At 37.5% G+C, this 23507-nt stretch overlaps 1 non-coding gene across 1 annotated transcript; it reads right to left on the bottom strand.

Moving 5' to 3' along the window:
* Window positions 1–12908: 12908 nt before the first annotated feature.
* Window positions 12909–13027, bottom strand: LOC111741840. Its single transcript, XR_002781102.1, has one exon. It is a non-coding gene; the product is annotated as a 5S ribosomal RNA (ribosomal RNA).
* Between the last annotated feature and the right edge of the window lie 10480 nt (window positions 13028–23507).

The following is a 23507-nucleotide window of genomic DNA, read 5'->3' on the forward strand; positions in this document are numbered from 1 at the left end:
TGTAAAAGGTCCCCAGTGTGAGCAGCTTAGGGAGAGTCAGGTCTTTATCTCCTAGAATTTATGTTTATACCACCCTCAGCACAATCTGCTACTGTATCACTCCTTTAGGAAACGTTCAGAGAAGCATACTGAAAAGATTAGTAAACTTTTTCTCTGCAAAACTATTTGGAGATTCTTACAGATAATTCTTTAGCTATTAAGAACTAAACAAAAACGATTTTTAATAATAATTCTTTGGCAGTTTTAGAAAATAGTTGAAAATTACTTGTTGACATAAGCATATTTCTAACTTCTAAAATCATATGAGATATATATATCTTACTCAATCGGGTAGCTTTTAAAAAACTTTTAGCAGATAAACAGTCCCATTTCAGGATGGGCGTTTGAAATGAGGTAGCCGAAACTGTTATTTCTGTCTGAATGGCAATAAACTGTCAACAGTTTAACCAATAAACCAAGTTTAGTAAGAAAATTGTAATTTATAGGCAAAAAGACAATGCCTACAATGTGGGATGCTTTTCCATAATTACTGCAGCAAGGACTGAAATAATGATTTTATTATGATGAGAGATAATATAAATATAACCAAATTCCAAGATCTTCATGCATTTGGAGAATGTACTTTTTAAAGAGAATGATTTTATGAGTAGTACTCAAAGTTGGGTGCTTTGAGTACCCAACTTTATATATATGTGTGTGTGTGTGTGTGTGTGTATATATTTATATACTTATATATAAATATATATATAAATTTATATATAAATATGGATATTTTCAACCCTTTGCCATCTTTCACATCTTCCCTTTACACACAGGCAGAAATAAGGTCAGCAGCTAGTCAGGACCATTGACTGTGTATAGTGGTCTGTACTTCTAGTTCTGTAGTATTTAATTTATGTGTAATATTTGGCATCTACTGCTGACACAATCCATAACTGTTGGAAATTATATACAAGATCTGACAAACTTTTCTTGAAAAATGATAATAAGGAGGAATATTTGATATATCTCTCTTGTGGGATAGTTTATTCTTTTCATGCTTATTTAGTGTCTATTTTGTGCACTGTTAAAGATGTAAAGATAATAGAAATAGTACTTCTGTTTGAAGAACTCAATCTCTTGAGAGAGACAAAATATAATCTTTTTGCATCATATTTCCTGTTGGTTGATGACAAAAATGCATTCCTTTAGAGGTCCCAGCAAAGAGCCTTTAAAAACATTCTCCTGGACTAGGTTTTTGATTGCCTTTTCAAAAAGTTTTAAAGCAAAAAGGCTACTTTTACTGACTTTTGTTTTTTTCTCATCTTTAAAATGAGTGATTGGATTGGTTCCCAGTTAAGTGCCCATGTAGCTATAATTCTACATTTAATATAAATATAGCGATAATTCTACACTGTAATATAAATAGGTTAGGGAGTAGGGTTGAGGAGAATGAAAAATTCTCACAAGGAAAAGAAAATGTGGCTCCCAAACTTGAAGATGTTTTATAACCTAGTATGTAATTCTAGGTACACAAGAGCATGTTTACTCATGCCTGATAAGAATTGTCTATGCCTGAGTACACAGCTATGAAGTTTCATATTCTGGTCCTTTGACTCTTGCATCTGACCGAAACAGCCTGATTTTTTTATATTTTAATTTACAACTATTTTATAAATTTGCGTTACTTAGAAAGTCTATACAATTGCATGTTGAGATCTGGGAAAAACAAAGGCAGTTGATTTCACTTTATTTTCATTAGATGTAGTGTACTTCTGGTATGCATATGATTAAATAATCTGGGGTGATTTTGCTTTGGATGTAATCAAGAAGACATAAAACTTCTCAGCAGTAGATGAGCTGGGAGAACCGGCTGTGGCAGACCCCTGGGAGAGATAAATGTTTTATTGTGTCATGTTTGGTATGTAGCCTCATTTTGATATTTATTAAATTAGGCTTTTCTTTTTGACTGCTTTTCCTACAGCCTCTCTGTGAGGGAACCATTACACAGGGCTTTAAAAATAGCATGTTGAATTAAGAGAAACTGATAAGACTCCACTATGGGACAGTGATCTGGCTATAAAAGTCTTCTCTGAGCCAGATGATGTTTATGACTAGCCAGTAAGGTTGAAGATAAAAGCATATGGAATATTCTTAAATAATTGTCTGTCTTCTGACGTGGAATGGGTAATGGGTTATTTGTGCAGGTACAGGGAGTTATTGGATACCATCTCAGACAACTCCCCAACCCTGGAGCAATTATAGTTTTTAGTAAGGATGTTTAAGTAAGGGGCGGGGGATGGAGAAGGACCCTGGGGGATGTGGGTATTCTTTTGCACTTTTACATTCAGGTACCCAAGAAATTCTCTAAGACTGATACATTTATCTAGTTCCTTCTATGTGGCAAAGCACTATTCCATACACTTTATTGTTATCTAATTTAATACTTTCAATGGGCTTTTGAGGTAACTACTCTTTCTGTAAGCAGAATTGACCCGAGTCTTACCTGTCTGAAGGTACAGATGAGGTCCTGTTAACACTAACACTTGAATTGTAATGGCACTTAGCCCTGCCTGTGTGAGAGCCACCCTCCCAGTCTCTTCCATGGGTACCTCATGTGGGCTCACGTGCAAAACTACTTTTGTTCCTCCACTCTGATTCCCACATTGCTGTGTTCAACACCACCTTTCCTGAGAATACTCTCTCCAAGATATTCTGCCAAGCAGAGCCACTCTGAGTTGGCAGCTGCCCCTTGGTCCCTCAGCACCAAGTCTGAATTCAGGTCAGTGGCAGCATGCAATGCTGTAAGAGGGATTCAGGGTGAAGGATGCTTTATCTCCATCTCTGTGAAGCACTTCTCCACCCGGACCTGAAGTTGCATTGCTTGTACCATTGTTGTACCCCTTGTCCCCAGCCCCACCAATTATTGCTTCTTCAACTTCTGTTTCTAACTCCTTTTTCCTTTGAGGCTCAAAATTAATCCCCAGTATATATGGGGGGTGGGGAGAGAGGCACCATACCCCTTCACTCTTTTCATCTTCTCTATCCCTTTCTTTAGGACACAGATTAAAAGCCCTCATCCATATCAATTTATGCAATAGACAAATGAAGGGATCATGTCTACGCCAGTTCCACACATAGATTTCTGAAACCCGTTTTGAAATCATCTGGGGAAATTGGCTAAAGAGGTCCCTGAGCTGCCGCTGAAATGCAGAGCAGTGTGACTCCAAAGGGTTCTGTTCTTCAGTAATCACACTGCTTCCCAACACACTTTCCTTGTTTCTGACTCAACTCACTCTTAATGACTTTTGTCATCAAAAGTCGTTCTTGATGCTGAATATATAATGATTCTGAGGAAAAGAGAAATAAAAAGCATGGGAAACTATTCTAAATTTTAATACAAAAAAACTTTGTGTTATTTGACAGTTAATCATATGCAGGGATACTGAAAGCTTTATATCAAGAAAATAGTAACCACAGAACAATGGAATCTGTCAGGAGACACTTTCTATTTTCATGACATTTTGAAGAAAGCAGTGATTTATTATTTCCAGATGTATGATTAATTTAAAATGTTTTTAATTGTGCCTTTCATCCTGTACCAAACAATGCACATTAATCTACACATTTTAGCTTGCTACAGTATAACTCAACACTTCCAAGTTTTTACAAAGAACACTGGGCTGCCCAGTGTCTGGCCATGGTTCCGTGGTCTGTGCTTTACCTTACAGCTTATGACTGATATTCCAAACTTACTCATAGTAGACAGGCCCAGACTAGCTGCAACTTCTTTCTTTTCACTGCTTGAAAGTGTTTACATTATAACTGTCATTCTTCCTCCCACTGTGCTTAATGTCCCTGACAAAATATTAAATCACCAAAAACCCCGCTGTTTAATAATAGTACAGATTATGATACTTTGTTGGTGCTTCTAATTTTTAAAACACTTTGCTCACACGGTCATATTTTATGCTGATAAAAATCCTATCGGAGAGCTGGAGCTGATGTTACTAGCTGGCTTATACATGTGGCAAAGAACAAATGATTGAGAGATGTGCCTAGGACTGTCCATTTTGTGGGTGTCCTAACTCTATCATTGACTTTAATAGATTTCATCCAAGGCTTTGATGTAATGATTCTGGTTATGTTTCCATCATTTTAAAAAGCCATTTAGAAAAAATGGACAATGAATTATCTAGTCATTCATTTTTACCTTAATTCATTCAAAATATTTATAAATACCTATTACTTAGGGCTGTGGATACAGCTAGGGGGAAAAGCAGTCAAAAAAGTCTGCTTTCATGGAGCTTAAATTTTAATAGGCGGCAAGTCCATACACAAAATAGATAAGTAGGCTATGTATTGTGCAACACAGTGATAAGTGCTAAAGAGACAAATAAAACAGAAAGAGAGTTGGCAGTGGGCTGCATTTTAGATAAGGTGCCCAAGGATTGCCTCATTGAGAAGATGGAATTGTCTAAAGACCCAAAGGAGAAAGACATGAAGGAGATTGGGCTTGTATATTTTATAGCTTACAGTTTTTAAATTGCCTTCATACAAATAAAGTCATTTGGACCACACTAGGGAGAATATTTACAGATGAGAAAAATGAGTTTTAAGGATTTGCCCAGTGATGCAGCCACTTAGAGTCCAAGCTGGCCATAGAACTTTTTTAAAAAAAATCTCTGGTTACTATCTATTTTTTCCACTGTACAAACTCTGCTTCTGTAAATCAAGACTGAATATTTTGGGGGGTTTTATAGAAAAATAGTTTAAATAGTTTTACAATAAAAATTTAAAATCTACTATTTTAATTTAAAATGTAGAAATTAAAGTCTTTTAAGATCTTTTATCACACGAATTATATTTGATTACTCAAAGTTGGTACAACTAATTGTTTTAACAACTTTTCATTTTGTCTACTTAAATTAAATTAAATAAATTTTATTAAGTACAAGCTATGAGCGCAGGAAACGATTCTGTTTTGTGAACAGCAGAATAGGATCAAAAAGACTAAATAGTCAAGTGAGCCATCGAGATCATTCAGCTATTTTTTTGTGATTGTGACATACCAGATCCTTGAGGTCCCAGTTCTTGGGGTGCTGGGTCTGGCAATGGCATATAGTCCATATTTTCTATAAATATTTGTCCTTATAAAATGGTTCCTCAGTTCTTTGCAAAATCTCAGAAATGTGGGTGTGGCTAATTGTTCCGATTAATATTTTTATTAAGATAACTGAGAAACAAAATGCACAAAGATATTCCCCTATCCCTTAGACCCATAGGACAAATAATGATGCTTTTAGTAAATAAAAACGCTCCTTAATTGATCTTCTCATTCTTAAGATGGAGAATAATAAGAAATGCAGCTGTAGCTTTCTTTCCTTGGCACTGAGAATTTAATGTAGATTTTTTTTTTTTTTTTTTTTTAAAGCTAAGTGAGTGGCCAAGTCCTACTAGACTTGTCTTACATTGGTCAGGATTTTATGGTGCCTAATAGGCAGCAACATAGCAACAGGTTGCTAAATTGCAAGGTGGTACCATGTTCACTCTGTCTCATCACCAGGCCTGTGGGGGGACTGCCAGTAAACACAGGAGGTGATATTAGACTCCCAGGTTGCAGTCATGGTAGCTGCAAATTGCATTTTTCCCAGGCCCCACTGAAAATGGCCACTTCATTTGGCAATGGACAGTCTCATCAACATCATCTTTGCCTCCTCTAGTTCCTGAAGTTTCCTCTCTCCCTCCCAATAAAATAAGCAATTTTCTCTAACTATGCTCACTGTTTGCCCCTGTTTACTGAATTAGAGTTTCCGGCTTTTGGTAATTGGTCTCCTGCAAGTGTTGCAGCCACAAGTGGTTCTCATCACTCAGCTGCTGCTGCTCCCATGGCAACAGATGTATTTACATTCACAGTGTTATTCGACTTCTTTTTTTTTCACCTTTGCAATTCAAAAGGAAGAAACATTGATCTGTAAAAGGGAAGATATTGTTATGAAAAGGGATAGGAAAGGAAAAGGATTTTTAATTATAGGAATTAATAAAATATTTAAAAAGCAGAGCATGTTTGCTTTTAGGGAAAAGAAATAAAGGCAGGGGTTGGTAGCTTTGTGAGAAGCACTAAAATATTTTAAAATCAGGAATAAATATAGATTTTATTGCAGGCTTGGGTGTAGAATAAATTGTACTTATCATGAAGGTAAGAATGGCTCTGAATCCAACTCCAGGAAAAGATTATATGTGAATGCAGTGGTTTCATACCCTCCTATAAAGTTTCTGCTCTCTGATCTTAAGATCTTTGGGTGTATTGTGGACTGAATGATTGTGTCCTCTCCACCCCTAATTCATTTGTTGAGGTTCTAATCCCAAATGTGATGGTGTTTGGAAGTAGGGCCTTCGAGAGGTAATTAGGTTTTGATAAGGTTATGAGGGTGAGGCCCCCATGATGAGATTAGAGTGATTATAAAAAGAAGAGACATTCAGAGCTTTCTCTCTATGTGTGTGTATGTACCAAGGAAAGGCCATGTGAGCACACATCAAAGAGGTGACCATCTGCAGTCTAGGATGGGGTTCTCACCAGAGCCTGACTATGTTGGCACTGACCTGGAACTTCCAGCCTCCAGAACTTTGAGAAAATAAATATGTTGTTTAAGCTGCTCGGTTTATGATATTTAGTGATAGCAGCTTGGCAGATGAAGATGAGCGCTATCACTGAACCTATGGAAATGAACTATTCAGTGCTGACATGCTTCTCTGTGAAGAAACACTGTGTCCTGTGGATGGGCTCTGCCTGTGTGTTCCCACAATTTACAAGGTGAGATGACTTGCAGTTTGAGGAAAGCCCTGGTCATACCTTGGTCTGAAGTTTTTCTTTTCATTTATACCTGGAAATGGTATAAATATATCTTTTTTTTTTTTTTAAATCTCTGTAAGTGCTCTGTACCTGATGTATTGACAAGTTGTAAGCAAGGCAGTATCGTAGAATCATTTTTCTCCATGCAACTGTCCGGGAGTCAAATATATTTAAAATAAAATATTAACCTCTACTTTGTTCACTTTCTAAGGAAGTAGGAACTGGGGAGGATTTTTTAGTTTTGTTAAATGGGGTGGCGAATAGGAAAAGCAAAGATGGGGGGTAGCTTGCTAGGATATAGACCTACCCAGAAAAATAATATCCATGAAATGTGGCAAGGAGGAAGACAAGTAGTGGAGGAATGAAAAGAGAAGGTCAGGTAGGCTGAGCGCAGCTTTTGGAGTTTGTAAAGGGAAAGAGAGGGAAGAGGAGTAAGTAGTTGCCATGTGCAATGAAACTTTGAGAAAATGCAGGCAGTATATAAAGAAGGTTTTAAAACTTACTGTGTTTGCTGTGTGATGTACTTCCCCCTTTGCTGACTCCTCAAGTGAAATTAGTGAAGCCTGTTATGGCGCGAACGATTCTGAGACCCACGGAGCCAATTGAGATTAATTATGAGGCTTTATTAGCCGGCTGGCGACTGACTCTCTACCATGCAGAGCTAGAGGAGATCAGCCCCGAGCTTTCAGAGGAGGCAGCTGATAAAGCTTAAGACCATATCCTGGTGGTCTCCTGAACAAGCAAGCAGATTACAGAAGTGGAAGTTGGCTGTTAGCATATCTTTGCCCGGAACAACATCCTTAATTAACAAGTAAATGGATTACAGAAGCAGACATTGGCCATCTACATATCTTATACAATACACTTCCTAAACCACACACAAACAAGTAGGACAACTTCTGGTATCTAAAGATATTTCTTCCCTGTAGCTGATTTAGCTAGTGGGCTCACTTGAAAATTTTCCACCCTTAACAAAGCCCTAGGTTATTATTATTATTATTTTTTTAAAGTTGAACTTAGAATTTTTATAGTTATGACATTACAGTGAAACTGAAAACAAGATAAATTTTAAGTTTTACTGACTTATATTATTAACTGCCAAGACTTCTTGGCATCCTGCATTCAGATGACTTAATTCTCCTTCTTAAATGTCCTGTGAGTACCTCAGAATCAACATGTTGGGCCTGAATTTTTCACAGTACCCTTACCATCTTAATCTTAGTTTATTGCCTCTTTGTCTTCTTAATCCTCCATTTCTGAAATTTTAGAGCTAACCTTGAATCTCACCTCAGTCTCTTTATGTAGCAATCCTCTCCATTTCCTTAAAAGGCATTAACATTTACCTAGTAGTTCAACTCCTTACCCCCACCCCCAAAGTATTGGCTTTTGTGGTAGATAAGAAATTTTTGATAGCTTCTCCCACCCACTGAAAGGCGAAATCTATTTCCCAACCCTTTGCATCTTAACTGGCTTTTTGGGAGATTGCCTAGTAGAATGCAGTGAAAATGATATTGTACGATTTCCAAGCATAGGCCTTAAGAGACCTTGTAGCTTCCATTCTCTTCTATTGCAGTGTTTCTCAACTTCAGTATTATGGACATCTTGGATCAGATAATTGCTTGTGGTTGGGGGCTGTTCTGTGCATTGTAGGATGTTTATCAGCATCTCTGGCCTCTACCACTAGATGCCAAGTAGCAAGCCTCTCCACACACCACCTCACCCCATCCCAATCAAAAAAGGTCTGCAGATATTGCCAAAAGTCCCTGGAGAATGGGGCAAATTGTCCCAGTTGAGAAGCAATGCTCCATTGGAAAGCTGCTGCTCTGAGGAAGGCTGGGCTTAATTACAGAGGATGAGAGACCATATGAAGCAGAGAAGAGCAGTCATAGCTGAGTCTTCCCAGACTAGCCATCCTAGATTATCCTGGAAGATCTAATCTTAGCTGAGAAACCAGCAGAACACTCAAATCAGCTGGCCCACCTGTGACATGCCTCGTTTCATGCTAGGACACCTGCAGTTTTCCCATTATTGTTTCTCACTGTCAGGATACATTTTAACTCATTGAAAAGAGCTAAAAAAAAAAATCTTTGTATTATTATAAAAATAAATATTGACCTCATCTACCCCCTGGAAGGGGACCTTCCCCCTCTTTCCCCAGAGGTGTCCCAGGGCCACTTTCAAAAGTGCTGCTCCAGTTCATGGTTTCTGTAGGCCAGTGATAATATATGGAAAACAGTTAGCACACACCTTCTTAATTCAAACTTCAATTTGATTGAATTTACAAGCACTAAGTTCAGGGTAATATTTCCTTCCAACATTCTCTTACTTATAAATATCTACCCTGGAACAGGCCCCCAAATCAAGGTAGCAGGTGTGGGGTATCTTGTAACAGTAATTATGAGGCCCACTTCTCCCATTGCTATCTTGATACTAGGCATTGCTGATCCTCTGCGTAGGTGACAGGTCTTATTATCTGTGCACTATGTTCTAGGAACATTTCTTTGTTCTCTACCTGTGAATGGGTGGAGTATGAAGAGAGTGAAAAAGGAACAGTGTAAGTAGTAAGCCATAAGGTTTAAAATTCTCCCCTTATAAGTGGTTCTGCAATTATACTGGCCAAACTTCTCAAAGAAATTAGAATTTGACCAATTAAATGATGAACAAACCATCATTTAAAAACTTGCACCATTCTACATGTAAAAATATTGTTTTAAGGTGGTGATTGGGGTACTTTCATGTAGCTTGAAATGAATACCTGGTAAATTGAAATGATGGATATGTTCTTTTATATTCGTGCATTATGCAAAGTAGTAATTCTCAATTGTAGAACATATGGGAAGTTTTATGCACAATTCTAGATTATGCTACTGGTAGGATTTACATACGGTGTTACTATTCCTTTGGAAAGGCATTTGTCATTAGGTGTACCTCCTTCAATGTTGAATTAATCTTTTGAATCACATTCAATATACTGAAATTCATAATAAGTGCCAGTTGTTGATTGTTCATCGATTTAAAAAACATTAATTATACAGATATTCTTGATTCTATGATTTCCAACTATGGCTGCACATCAGAATCACTTGGGGAGCTTATATAAAACAATGCTGAATCCCACCCCAGACCACAGACTCTGAGGATAGGGCACAGGCAATGGCATTTCTTTTTTTTTAAGCACATGAACTAATTCTAATGTGCAGCCAAGGTTGAGCACAGCTTGTTCCTAAGCGATTTTCTAGTAGCAACTTAGGCTTCTGAAGAGTTGCATTAACCCTTTTAAGCCTTCATGATTCTGTTTAATGAGTGTGTCAAAGTGAGATTAAAAACTGATGAATTAGACTTTACAAAGAAATGAATCATACCTATAAATAAAGGGGGCTGGAAAGAGCAGTGTGTCTCTTTCAGAATAATACAATAGTCAAGTTGGATGATGCAATTACCCTAATGATAATAATTATTGTGAAGTATTTGTTTCTAAAGTAATTTTCTTCCTAAAACATCACCGGTATCATTTTATCCTAGATAGTTGTCTATAATCAGATCAAAGAGTTCAGTCTCTTTCTCTAAGTAACAGTAATAATCTACATTTTATTTCCATGTAGTAATAGGAAAAAGGAAAATATGTTTTGTAAATTATCATTTGCTATACTGAGCATTCCCAGATGTCCCATGGTTGATAATATTAAAGCTTTCATAAGCTCGAATGGCCTCTGTTTGTTGTTTCTTCTACTTCAGGGAGATTTTATGGAAAGTAATTAAGCCAAAACTGTCAGAAGCTCCTCACAAGGTTTCTTGTCAGCAGGGACTTCTGATATAACAACATTCTGAAAATTAGACTTACTCTAATCAGGATAATCTAAAATCAATTACACTCAACAGCATTGAACAAACATGTCAAACTTTGTTAATTTGTGAACTGAGATCTCTTGCAAAGTGGGTGCCAACCTAAATGAGTAGACATCAAAGTCCCTCCTGGTAAGTATTTACAAACAGACTGGTGTAGTGACACACCCCTGAGAGCCTGGTTTGGGGTGAAAGGGAAGATCTCCAAGCCTTCAGTGATTTTCATTTTCTTTCCCATACACTTTCCAAAATAGGTATCTTAAATTCCAGTACTGCCATAGATGAATTGGAGATTTCATTTTGAAGTCAGCTATTTAAATAAATGTTGATCCTGAATGTCCTACCCCCACCCCCAATATACCCCATTTGTAAGTGGGCTGCTTGGCCTGCCTCTGCCTGTTTACATATCCTATCTCACTCTATCTCCTGCCACCCAGCACCCCCACTGTGAACTTTTAAAAAGTTGAAGAATAGCTTAGACATTTATGGCTGACCTGTTTGAAGTAGCAAAATAGGAATTTTATACAGCTTAGCACTTAAAAATCTCCCCAAACAACTTCAGATATTGCTCACTCTGCCCAAAGTTTCACACTCCAGTGCGAATGCTAAAATCTCTCCTCCTGACTCTTTCTGCAGCCTCCTCACCATTTTACTGTATTCTTGCCTTATTCTCTACAACACTTATGCCTCACACTTCTGACAATTGTCCTTTTCCATCCCATAGCTCCCTGGCAGTCATGGTTTATCATTTGTTTTCCTTATTCAAATCAGGCCTCCAAACCCTCTGGAATTCTGAATTCTGTTGCATATATTTCTCTACCTTATTACCTTATTCCCTTAGCAAAAATTCTCTGTAGTGCTCCATGGAGAGGCACACAGGACGCATTTTGCTTCTTACTGTCCCTCTGCATTCACAGTTCAATGTCCCATAGTTTTCATTCTCTGAGGTAAAAAGATTTTTCTGTTTCATTTGAAGGTGTTACCAGGCTCAGTCTGGTTGTGCCAATCAGTTTTTCCTGCAATATCTGGAAGCCAACATATTCATACTGGGATTTAATTTTCAATTCCTTTAGGGGTTCTACTCCTATAATTAGGATTAAAATCCTCAAGATGCAGATTGCCTCTACATGTCTTTCTGTCATAATTAGAGCCCATGTACAGCTATCTTTACTCCTGTTGGGGACTATGAAATAGCTGTGGATGGATATCTGAGCACTAAAAACAGCAGCCAGCTTGCTGTACTAGAAGCAGATCAGGGAGTCCTGTTTCCAAGCTGAGGCCTACATTGATTTAGGGCACAGAGAAAGTAACAGTTCCCTTCGCTGGCATTGATGAACTGGCTCATCCCTACCCACTGATATCTTTCCTCTCATGGGTTCAACTTTGAAATGATGAGGCATACCTGTGGCACGTTTTTACTCAGGTTCACTTTCAGTTTTAGTTTTTTTTAGCTTCACCAATAGTGAGCATTAAAGGAGCCCTCCAAGGCTCCGTAAACTTCAGTCTCTTAAATCACACTTTCACAAATTTGGTCCAAGTGTACCAAATTTTTCAAGCAGTACTTCACAATTTCAGGTAGTTGGCTCTCATTAAACATTTAATGAAAGAACATTCCCTTTTTATTTTGTTGATTCTTAATTATAAGTCTAAACTACAAATCTGAATTACTCTTCTTCTTATAACTTAATCTCCCAAGGAAGTGAGACCATCTACTAGCAACACGGAGGTTCCAGTGACTAATCCATTCATACCCACTATCACTGGACCTTACAAACTAGAAGCCTCTATACTGTAAACAAAGTGCTTTGTTTGAATTCGCAGGTTGTTTTAAAATAGACAAGTTTTACACTTGTTATCTAGATATTTATTATCTAGCTTCTCTTGACAAAGTAGTACCACCTGGCACTACTGCACCTGTCTTCCCATTGAGCTGAGTAGTGGTCACGCAGAGTAGTGGTGGCCTCGTTTACAGGGAGCGTGTGCTTTCTAGTTCGTAATAGTCCTCACCACATCTGATTCTTTGACTTCTGGACACTCTCAATTATTTGTTACCCGACTGGCCCATGGTGACATTTGAGTTTGCCACCCATGGTATGCACTCTTTCCTCGTCTGCAGTATTTTATTTTATTTTTCTCTTTTTCTTTTTTTATTTTTTAGGTGAGGCAACCCTTCATTGACCTCACAGATTGCAAGGACCTTGTCAGTTTACAATCCCTTATTTTTTATTTTTTACGCCTACAGCACCTGGTCTTCCTAGGTGGTCTCCCATCCAAGTACTAACCAGGCCCAACTCTGCTTAGCTTCTGAAATCAGATGGGATCAGGCTTGTTCAGGGTGGGATGGCCATAGACATAGTCTGCAGTATTTTCATCTTTAAACACTACTCAAAGTTACTTTTCCATCTCTGAGATAAAATTCCTCAGGATAATTCGGCATTTTCTTGTAGAAGAGAACTTATACTAGTAGGTTTACTTACATCTGCTAGTTACAGGTTCCATGTTAGAAACAAACGCACACAATATTTGGTGAATCAGCATAAAGATTTAAAATAAGCCTTAGTTATCTGCCACTAACTGTATTAGATAGTTTGTAGGTGTGTCTATGTGTGACATGGTAAGATCTGTATTAAAATAGCCCTCTCGATACCACATGAAGAAAGATCTGAGTGGATGAAGGCAGACTAGTTATGAAGCTTTTGTAATAATCTAGCTGAGAAAAGATGGTAGCTTGGATGAGAGTGGGAGCAGAGACAATGCAGAGAAGGAGAAAGGTTAAAAAGAGATTAAGAGAGTCAGCAGGCTTTTATGACGTGGGAGGTAAGGTAGAGGGAAGAATCAAGGACAGCTTCTAGATTTCTGGGCTTCAACAAGATGATGGTGTTGCCATCACTATACCAGAGAACCTGCTCAGCTTTGAGGGGAAGGTCATTAGTTCAACTTGAGAGATATTGTGTTTAAGGTATATTTAAGTTTTCCTTGAGGAGATAGAATGTAGGCCAGGAGCAGGACTGGATACATAATTTGCAGGGCTCAGTGCAAAATAAAAATGTAGAGTCTTTTATTAAAAAGTTATTAAAATTTCAACATGGCTACAGCAGAGCATTAAATCAAAGGATAGCCCTTCTAAGCACTGGGCCCTGTGTGACTATACATGTCGCATGTCCTTGAATGTCTTACGTAGCTAGTTATGAATCTGGAGCTCAGAGGAGATGTCTGAACTAGGAAATATACATTTGGGAGCCATCTGCTATAGATAGTAACTAAAGATGTGGGCCTGCGTAAAATTGTCTAAAGAGATTTTAATGAGTGAGAAGAAAAGAAAGCCTTAAAGAACTCCAACAGTGCTGTAGCTACACAGAGGCTCATGAGAACTCTAACATCTCAAGAAATAAGAAGTCCATATATGCCGAGTTAAAACCCAATTTCTAGAAAATTACTTAGGGAGAATTTTTAAAACTTTCCCAATCTAGTGAACTCATAAAATATGGTATAAACCTGATTTTCTGCCTGATACATCCAGTTCAAACCATGCAATCCACCCAAAATTTATATTCCATGTCAGTGGAGACTCCACAACACAGTGCCATTACAGGAACCACGATAGCTTGAATCTTGGCCACGTTTATTCTTGTGACCCATGTACTACTGTAGGCTTGAAGTCTATAGCTGGAGAAGGGAGTGTGAGAATGAGAGCTGGCAGCTTCTCATTTTCTGTTACCAGTAACCACAGATTACTATTCTGACCTCTAGGGGTTGGAGCTAGTATTAAGGGAGGAAGGAAAAGTAAGGGGGCCAGAAAGCTCCTACAGAATGGTTCTGTTGTGGCTTGTTTTGGTGTCTGTTATCTAATGTCTTAGAATCCTGACTGAAACTTTTATTTCAACTTCTACTGTAAAAGAATGTACTATCTATGTCTCTAACCTGTGGCCTGATTCCAGAAATGCTTTGCCCATGAGTTTCTGATCAGGAACTGCTGATTGGAACTTTAGTCTTTGACAGAACTGTTTACGTAATCTTTTAGCTTACTAAAGTAAAAGATGCAGTGGGATCAGGGAGACCAAATTTAGTCTCAGATCATTGAGGCTTTCTGGAGTCTGGGTAAGTGTTCTCAGGTGAAAGGGGGAGCAAGGGTGATAAGATTTGAACTGAGTATGTTGGACAGAGAACTCAGCACATTCTCAGGCATGGGTCAGAGAACAGACATTCAGGGAAGTGGGATGCATTCAGTACAGCTGTTCAGGAGAGCTGGGGAGGGATTGTGATGAAAGGCAAAGCTGAGAGTTGAGGAGCTAGACAATGAAGGGCCTGGTGACTGTGTTAATGAGCAATGGAGAGTCATTGAAAGTTTACAGTAGAGATGTAATGTGGTCAGTTTTGCATTTTCAAAAGATGATCCAGGCTCCAGTGTGGGAGACAGAGTAGAGGAGGCAAGAGAACAGTTAGAAGGCTCTTAGAGTCATTTCTCTTACGCCAGTCTACTTTCAGGTATTAAATGTGTTAAACTAGTCTACTTCCCAATCCATATGGTGTTACTAAATAGTTCTTTCTGTGTATTATGTTGCTTAACTTCCTCCAAGAAGTACAGGGAGAATAAGGATCTCCCCACAGGGTCTTTAGAATGAAGATAGACATAGATCCAAAATAGAGAGGGCTCTTTATTCTCTTGACATCCAGAGCCCCTCAAGAGTAGACGGTCAAGGCCATTGGTAAGCTCCAGCTTGCACAATCTGGTCCCTTCTTATATCAGAGGCCCTAAATAAGATGGAGTGAGTTGTTTTCTATACTTTCCTAAGGACGAAGGGAGGATGGACCTTAGACTTCAGAGCAGAAACCAAAAAAGAAAAGCATTAATTCCAATTTTCCCCAATAACTGAGGATATCTGTAGTATAACTTTCAATCTTTACACTCTATTATTTCCTTCAGATCCTCTCTTGTTTAATCCCCCATCCCTCATATTGACCTTATTATAACCGATTTCTTTTTTTATAAATCTTAGAATATTATAAATTTATTGTAATTGATTAATTTTTATTAGATTCTTCTTTTTTAGGTAGGACAAGGAAGCCTGTAAATTGTCCTATTGTAATGTATTGATTTGTTAGGCCATGCCTTAGTCTAGATGAATTGGGTCTTTCCAATTGAATATTTCTAGGATGCCAGCAATTGGTTTCTCATAACTTCAATCTCTTAAAAGCAAATGGTTGCATTTTATTTCTGATGCTGAGGGTATATTAGTACATAGCCCAATGGTTAAACCTATTCTCCATAGCTGTCCACCTTCAGGCCCATGTCCCTCTGACTCATTTACTTCTCTCAGTATGTGTTCAGGAAGTGAATATTTTCTAGACTGTTTCTCTCCTATTTTTGGTTTCAGCTCAACAGGATTCCATCACTGTTGACAAACGGTTGTGGGTAGAGTAGTGTAAAGAAGCCTTCAAAAATAGGCAAATAAATTGCTCGAGATTAACAACATTCTATGTGTCTCCAGAATACAACTGCCGAATTCAAAAGGAGTAAAAAACGACAGCATCGTATCATGATCATGGAAACACATAACATTTATACGAAGTACTTCATATTTTGGGAGCTTTGAAATTTATTTTTACGGGGCCTTTGCTCTGCTCATCCATGGAAAATCTTGACTGAGATAATTGATTTCCGAGTAGCCACTTCTCTAGAATAGTTGCCTTTCAGAGAAGAAATAAATGGCACTTACTTACCATAATAAATAATAAAGATTAACATGACAAATTCAGCTAAATACAATGCACTAATCAAATCTCAATGACTTCAAGAAAGGATTAGTCTTACGTTTGAAAAAACTGGCTAAACCTGCTTATCAGAAGAAGGTGCCATTTAATATCAAAATGTTTGATTAAACTTTCATACTCCTAAAATTAAAAGAAATTATAAAGTAAAATTTTAAATGAGGTAAATGAATGAGATTTTCCCCTTAGAATTAAAACAAACAACTCAATTACTTGCTTTTACAATACTTGCTTTTACTTTGATTTGGTGCCAGTTTACTCAATGGAAGATTTATATCTTTAGCTGTCTCCTCTGGTCAGCCCTACGAAGTTTCATTGGGATTTATTCTGAATAAATTGAAAAACCAGTGGAAACAAACTGAGAAGTAGTAATAAAAATTAGAGAATCAGCCTCATTCAGTGGATAGGATATTGGAAAATGGAGTTCTTGTCTCAGCTTTCCTGACAACCAGCAGCAGTATGATCTTAGGCAAGTCACAAAATACTGTGACTTCCTTTAAAAATGAGAGGTTGTAATTAAAACATCCCATCCACCTCTAACACATCTCTAACATTGTTTAGCTGGTTTAATCTTTCTTACTTCAGAATTCTAACACTTTACCAATGACAGACTAATTATAGGAATATGATGAATTATTTTGGTGTTAATTACATTGGAAAAAAAATGAATAATGATGATAACACCATGAAAGGGAGAATAGTAACAGGACCAGCACTGGGCCACAATTAAGAGTATTGAGGAGAAATGTATTATGGTAAGATTATGCTAGCAGGGGAAGGGAGAGAAGTAGAAAATAAAGGTGTGTGCTAAGGGAAGGGAGTTGTGAGAAGTGCAATGGGCAATGAGTAGGATTAGAACTGAGTAAGAATGGTTGAAGTTTGTGAGAGGGTCCTTTGTGTGGTTAGAGAGCAATCTAAATGCCATAATGAACAAGGAGTCAGAATAGGAGGGAATTAGAATATGCTTTTGAATGTGAAACTGTAAAACACGGATTAAAAAGAAGATGAAGATTTTAAGAGAATGGGTCAACTAATTTTTTTTCCACTAATCTGAAAATTTGAAATGGTTCAGTGGTTAAAAGTATTAGAAAAGGAGGGGATGAGGCTTGAAATAAGAGTTGTTAGAAATCTGTAAGGCATAGACTCCAGAGCACAGGCAGAGAAAGTATGTAACAGACAATTAATTGTCAGCTATTTGTAGCAGAAAACAATTAGGTTGGCCACATAATTTGTTCTGGAGAATGGAATATAAATAGAAGAGATTTAGTCGTTTATGGAATGAGGTGGTTTGCTAATGGATATTTCTGCCTTATACTCCCTCTCTCCTGTCTACATGGTCAGAAAGAAAGGACTCGAGGATCATGAAATCATGTGATGAAAGAAACCCTGATTCCTAGTCAGTTGTAGAGGAGAGACACTAGACCACGTAGGACTTTGTGTGAGTGAAAACTAGACTTGTAAGCCACTGAGATTTGGAGGTTAATTTTTAAGGCAGCTAAGCAGCTGGCTAAAGCAGAAATTAGTACTAGATGTGAGGGCTTTATAAGTATGCAATATTGACTGCTATTCAGGTCAATTGCTCTACACTTGAACTAACATTTGATGTGGTCAGTCTTTTTAATTTTAGCTCGTCTAATAGGGGTGTAGTATTATTTTATTGAGCTTTTATTTTGTACTTCCCCAATGATTAATGACCGTGAACATCTTTTTTATGTGCTTATTTGACATCCTTATTTTCTTCGGAGAAGTGTCAGTTTAAATCTTTTGCCCATTTCTATTATTTATTTATTTATTTATTCATTCATTCATTCATTCATTTACACTATACTGTGGGATTTTATTTTTTTTTTACACATTTTTGAAATTAAATTTGTTGGGAGTGACTTTGGTTAATAAAATTATATGGGTTTGAATTGTACTATTCTATTTATCTATATATCGATCGCATTGTGTGTTTACCACCTAGAGTCAAATTTACCTGTTTCTTTTTTAATTGAGTTGTTAGTTTTCTTGTCCTTGAGCTTTGAGAGTTCTTTATATACAATATATTCTGTATACAAGTACTTTATGAGATGTACAACTTACAAATATTTTCTCCTCTGCTGTGGCTTATCTTTCCATTTTCTTAACAGTATGTTTTAAGTTTTTATTTTTGATAAAGTCCAACTTATTTATTTATTGTAGTGGTAGTTTAATGGGTGTGTATATATATATATATCATATTTTGTCAAATTTCATACTTTAAATATGTATGGTTTTTTGTTGGTCAATTATATCTCAATAAAACTATTTTAAAAAGGAAGGTGGTTATGGGATGACAAAATAGATGAAAGGAGTCAAAAGGTACAGACTTTGAGTTATAAAATAAATAAGTCATGGGGATCTAATATACAGCATGGTGACTACAGTTAATAATACTGTATTGTGTATTTGCAAGTTGCTAAGAGAATGAATTTTAAAAGTTCTCATCATAAGAAAAGAATTTTGTAATTATGTATGGTGATGTACATTAATTAGACTTTTTGCGGTGATCATTTCACAATACATACAATATCGAATCATTACGCTATACACCTGAAACTAACATAATGTTAAATGTCAATTATACCTCAATACAAAAATGGAGGGGGAATAGAGAGAGTCCAGTAATTCAGGGCCTTCAAGAATTGAAAGCTCATTGCTCGTTTCTAGGACTCCCTCTCCCACCTCCCACCCAAGTAAGAGAAACAAAGGCCTTGTAAACTTTTCAGTTGAATTAAGTAACTGAGTACAAAGAGTAGATGAAGGATGTGATCTTTACTAGATAATCTCCAATAATCACCGTGAAATTGTTAGGAAAGATAGGGTAGGAACCAGAGGGAAGATGAATTAACAAAATAAATCTGGCTGAGAATTATATCTAAGATAATCTTTGAGTGTGGCTACTAGCACATGGAGCTAATTGAAATCAGAGGTGAGAAACCTACAACATTTTTAGAGGAACTGTATTGCTGGATGTGGAATAAAAAGCCTTTTACTGTTCAAGATGTAAAATCATTCTTGTGTTCTCAGCCTTCTGTAAACAGAAGGTAATTTTGACACCTGTACAGCTCCGAAAAAGAGCATTAGGATAAGGGGAACTTCACAAAAGGTAGAGAGAGCCCTTGGGTACAGAGAACCACGACAAGGCAGTTCTTTGCAGAAGGCAACAGTTCAAGAATTTGAAAGTTTCACAGCGTCATCCCCTCAGAATTCAGAATTATGACAGATGACTGCTTTCTGTTTTCCATTCTTGCCCTTTCTGAAGGAGCATTCGGTGCCAATGTCCTGGCTATACCATCACTGTGTACTGACTATATACCAAGGGACATAACCTGCACTTAATTTGGAGGAAACACCTGGAAGCACCATATCTGAATCTAGTGGATAGGATGTGAAGATTGGGTTCTTATAACTTTTCCTTAAGGTTATGAACAATGATTTTCCCAATTTTACGGAGCAGAGAATGGGTAAGTAACACGCCCAAAGTTTACATGATTAGTCAAAGAACAGTGGATGCTGGATTTAAACTAGCTAGGCCTTTGGGTTGAGTACATCAGGAGGGATGTTTTCTGTATGTAAAAAGGAGGGACCAAATGGATATTTGGTAACTAGAGGGCAGACTGTGACAGAGACTATTAATAATGCCAATCAATGTCCACGTATTACACTTCCATTTTCTAGAGTCCCTTGCCATTAAATTTGCCATATGAGTAGTTCTGGACCATAGAATACAATCAGAAGTAACATAATGCACTTCTGGCCTTAGTGGTCAAGTATTTGGTTCACACTCTCCAAGTGCTCTATCTCATCTCATTTGTGTTTCTGGAAACAAAGAGCCCCAGGATGGCTTGACCACATGATGGAAGGAGCCTGGATCCTTGAATTTTGGCCAGAGGAGTGCTGCCCAGTGTTCACTGGGCTTTATGTGAGTGAAAAAGATATCTGCATTGTGTTAAGCCACTGAGACTTTGGGACTGTTTATTTCAGTGACTAGAATTAATCATGCTGACTGATGCCATATTAGAAACCAGTGCTGGATAAAGATGCCTATCATATTCTCTGTATTCAGTCACTTTGAAGATAATGGCTATGAAACTATCACCTCTTCACATTTCCCAAAGATTTATGACTTAGTTATTTTGTAGTTTTAAAGAGAAGATGACAAATAGCACCGATTTAGGATCCTTTTCTTTTGAAAACACAAAAGATAAAATGTTGTTATCCTTAAGTTGGAAAGTATGACATGTCAGAGAAGAATTATTCATGATTTGGGGCAAGGAGTTGCTTGATCTGATTTCTAAACAGGGACCAAATAAGGATAAAGTATATATTATTTAAAAACACAAGTTCTGAAGTCAGATTCTCTGTCCATTAGCTGTGTGGTTTTGGGGCAAGTTACTTAGCCACCCTCTGCCCTGTAAACTGTAAAAATAATTGTTTGTACCCCAAATATTCTGAGAAATAAATGAGTTAATGTTGTATATAATAAAGAATTTAGCTGGCCTTTGATCCTGGTTCTCTGGAATTTCCTGAGTGATGAGTGTCTTTGTAATCCATGGCGAGTCCCTTGGGCCACACCTGAGTTTATACTAAGAGATAACTCATAGTGGGCCTGTGAATAGTTTCAGGATGGCAGCTGGTCATACTGGAAAACTAACCATGGGATTAGAGGGTTGGGGCTTTGAGCCATGTGATATCAGGCTACCTTCTTGACCTTTGGGGAGGGAGGCTAGAGATTGAGTTAGTCACCTGGCTAAAGAGTCAACCAATTATACTTATATAATAAAACCCCAATAAAAACTCTGGACACCCAAAGCGTGGGTGAGATTCTTTGGTTGGTAAACATATACTGACATGTCAGGAAGATGATATTTCTTGAGGACTCAGAAGCTTTGTGTTCAGGACCCTCCCAGATCTTACCATATGCATTTCTTCTTTAGGTAAGTCTTGATTTGCATCCTTCATAAGGCAATGCTTACTGTATATATAGTGCCTTCCTGCGTCCTGTGAGTTATCCTAGAGAATTATTGAATCTGAGCAGTAGTGAGAACTCTGAATTTGTGCCCAGTTAGTCAGAAGTGTGAGTGGCTCGCAATTGGTATCTGGAGTGAGAACAGTCTTGTAGAGAACAGTGCCCTTCACTAGAATTTCATTGTAGTTAATATATGTAAAGCTTTTAGAGTAGTACCTGGCCCAGAGTAGTTTTCAGGAAAAGTTAGCCAGTACTATTATGCTGTAAAATATGATCCATGCAGGATCATTGACTATTTAAAGGATCAGTCTCAGATGAACATAGAATTATTGTATTTTAATGCTGGAAACTACCTTGCAAATTATATAATTCTGAAGTGATTTTGACTTAGTTAAAAAATCTTGTTAGTGACTGAGCTAAGGCTAAAACTTGTCCTTTAAAGCAAGACCATTATATGAAAAGTGCTTTAGTTTTCACATCTTTAAAATGGTGCTAATTAAACAGAGACTGCATCTAAGGAGTAGGAACATTTGTGGGGATCTTTCCAGTACATATCCCTTTTCTCCAATAACCTATTTCCCTGAGTCCCCAAGATGGGACCCTGAGAGCCACATATGAACTATGTGACTCTGACTCCTTGGTTACAGTCAATAAACAAAGTGGATGACTATCGGATTCTCACTTCTCTGAATTTGGAATTCGATTAGAAAAGCTCTAGCTGGTCTTGTGAACTGGAGATGAGGCAGCTGAAGACCCATGAAGGCTGACTCCATGAAGTCAGGTATGAAGGGAGGGAGACAAAAGGAATAGATGCATAGCTAGAGGCACAAATAGAGAGAGTGGTGACCAGAGTTACTGGTTTCTTTGCCCTGTCCCTGTCTTTTATGGGGCCAGGCTTCATCTTCTGCCCTTTAGTTTTGAGACACCCTTGTACCTTTCCAATAAATCCCCCTTGTTTGCTTATGCTTGTTTGAAGTGGATTTTGTTGCTTGCCAGGAACAGTCTTAAGTAACCGCTTGAGAAGGCTCTTAAATGGATGAAATGAAACAAAAGGTACAGCTTACTGTCACTGTTGGTTGTTACTGTAACTATGGGGAACAAGGGGAAGGAGTTAAGAGAGATAAAAACTGAAGAATAAGGTGGGCCAAGGCCTTAGATTTAATAGAAACATTGGAACATGGGCTCTCTTAAGGAGAATGCCTCAATATCTTCAATTGAAATGCAATTACATTAGACTCCTTTGGATGTGGATGAAAAAACAGTAGAGATGTGGAAGAATAAGGTTAAGCAAGCAATCGACAATTCTGCTGCCTCATTCAAGACAAAACTGGGTTAAGCAGTAACCGTGGTGCGCCAATGCCATTGTATAATATAATGAAACTGTTGGCGGCAAATAGAAAACATGACAGGACCATCTCTCAGGTAACTGTACTGAATGAAAAATAACATTTTTATAAACAATTTTGTTATTTTGAAGGAAAAACCAATAGTAATCACAAAGCTCATGTTCCTCTGAATGTTTGAAAGGAAAAGAAATTTATCTCCTCAAATGGTGGGCCCCATCAGGCTAAAACAACCACAATGAACAATGGATCCAAGAATCAAATCTGAGAAGGTAGATACTAGCCAGGCTGCCTCTCTTCACTGCAAGAAAAGGGTCAGATCTTATTTTGTTTGGTGAAAAGGAGGTTCTAACAAAATACACAATCAAACAGCATTCACAGCCAAAGGGACTGCTTTTACAGGTACTTGGTCTTCTAAAAGAAGGCAAGAGAGGCTGGGCCCTTATTTTTATTTCCATAGGATAAAAGGATCACTTTGGACATGGGCAGCCAAAAAGGGAAAAATTCAGTTGGAGCCTACCTTCCTCTCCTTTTTCTTCCATCCATACTTTATTCTCTTTCTCTTTTTCCTCTTCCTTAGTTTTTTTTTCTTTTTCCTTTTTTCTTTTCCTTTTCATAATGTAAGTGAAAAATATGAAGTACCACCAATAAAGATATCTTACAGAGTGACAAATTTCACATGGAGATCAAATAAGAGACTAGAAATTTTGGGCATCTTAAGTTTTGT

This window comes from Pteropus vampyrus, unplaced genomic scaffold (assembly GCF_000151845.1).
Source record: "Pteropus vampyrus isolate Shadow unplaced genomic scaffold, Pvam_2.0 Scaffold82, whole genome shotgun sequence".
Lineage (NCBI taxonomy): Eukaryota > Metazoa > Chordata > Mammalia > Chiroptera > Pteropodidae > Pteropus > Pteropus vampyrus.